The 2,009-nt window shown below is 38.0% G+C and overlaps 1 long non-coding RNA gene across 1 annotated transcript in view; it reads left to right on the top strand.

Annotated features, from left to right (window-relative positions):
• LOC126384511 (uncharacterized) overlaps nt 1-2,009 on the top strand; it is a 490,327-nt gene that overhangs the window by 382,847 nt on the left and 105,471 nt on the right. The window lies entirely within an intron of this gene.

Raw genomic sequence — 2,009 nt, 5'->3', positions numbered from 1 at the left:
ATTTGGAGCGGATTATGTGAAGGTCATATATTCTAATCCTCACTTCCTGTGGGCTACAGCAACACTAAACCCCTGAGCTTGCCTGAGAAGGATAAATGCAAAAACCCGCTGGTTCCAAAGGTACCACACCAAAAGTGTTTGGTGGAAATGGGAGCATCGTCTGTAAAAAAAAAATCATGTTCCTTCTAATCACAGTGCTGAACTATTGTCAAAATACATAGCACTCATCAAATATGAATTAAGATTCTGTTACTACATTGAATATTTCTAACCTCAGATGTTTTCATAAACATATTTTAGTCACTGTTAAGCTGTGAATTCTAAAAGTTTGTGCCAGCTGTTGGGCGGTGTTTCATTATGGGTTTCTCATTTTACAGCTAAACAGTAAAACATGTTTCTAAAAACCAGAATCTTGATTCATATTTGATCAGCGTTGCCTAGTTTGACAGTCTGACCTCAGTTCACGAGCAGTGAATGACAGCTTTGTCAGAGACTGATCGGTTTTGGTTGGTTGTTTGTAGAAGCACTGCGAGGAGAAGTGCTTTTCATGTCAGGCTGTTCTCATGCACGGTTTGTACATTTTCTTACAAAAAGTGATGCACCATGTTTTTGGGAAGGCTGCGATCACGTGTCAAATGCACTGATGAGACTAAAGATGGATGCAGTCCCAGTAAGGAGGCAGGTTGGAGCGGTGGATGGATGACAACACACAGGACTTTCCTTCCAAACTTACCCAAGGAGAACTTTGACTGTGTGAACTTTGAGTCATTTTATGGTACGTCGTCACCATGTTTGTTTCACTAAAGGTAATCACAGTAACTTTACTTGCCTGAACCTGACCTATGTAACATTACGTGAAGTACCTAACTCGATGTTAGCAAGTGAAGAAGAACCAACTATTCAGAATCTAAGAGAAGGAGAGAAGGGGCTCGGTGTATTATAGGAGGTCCCCCAGCTTATTCTCACGATATTTCGGCCGTACTTTGGGAAGCAGAGCTAGATGGTAAACAAACATGGCAGCACACCGGTAAGGTAAGACGACACGTTTACATGTCGTTTTCTATATGTTCTCTGACATTTATCCTAACGATATGAGGCGGTCTTTGTGGAGAAAAAGCTTGTTTAGTGGACTAACTTTGCACTTGAAGGTTGCCCGTTCACTTACGTTTTAACAGGTCTGACGCTACTATGCGCCCCGGCTGTATCTAGGCTAACGGCTAACATGCTAACTATTATTTTTATGTCACTAGTCACTTGAAACAAATTTAGGACGATAGGAGACAGGTTGAAATAAACCGAAATTTCCCTTTAAGGGCTATCTTGTGACTTTAAAATGGGACACCCCTCAAAGGCAAATACGTCTTAAGACTGTGGGGGCAGCAATCAATACGCCAAAACTCCGTCCAGTCTGTCAATTCAGAAGAAGAAATATACGTCATCAGTAGTCGTCGATAAAAAGACGCAACTTCTTTTTTGTTTTTTTTTCCAACACTTTATTTCAATTCTTGTACAAAACAAGCAGTGACAGACATGAACAGAACAAATATGCCAGGGTTAAGAGAAAGAGAAATAAAACAAACAAATAAATAAATAAAAAAGTTCAGCAGCTCAAACAATTAAATTGTTTACATATTTTCAGAGTCTTTATAGCTTTGGAGTTTGTGGAGTGCTGAATGGTTTCTAAGTATATAGTATATAGTATAGTTGATATAATTTTGAGGGTTTTTCAAAGGTTTTCTGTTACAAAATTTACTCTTATGAATATGGATTTTCGCTAAGATAATAAATAGATTAATGATATAGAACTGATTTTGTTTTGAAATGCTGACATCATAAAATCCAAACAGCACATCTTTGTACAGTAGTGAAAATAGAACATAAATGTTGCAACGAATATACTCGACAAAATCTTTCCAAAAAGTGACAGAATAGGGGCAGCAAAACAAATGTACAGTTACCAAACAATAATCTTCTGTGCTGATTTCATATTGAAACAGAATGCTTGATCA

This window comes from Epinephelus moara, chromosome 22 (assembly GCF_006386435.1).
Source record: "Epinephelus moara isolate mb chromosome 22, YSFRI_EMoa_1.0, whole genome shotgun sequence".
NCBI lineage: Eukaryota > Metazoa > Chordata > Actinopteri > Perciformes > Serranidae > Epinephelus > Epinephelus moara.
Note: the sequence above shows the minus strand (reverse complement) of the source record. Positions and strands in the feature narration are given on the sequence as shown.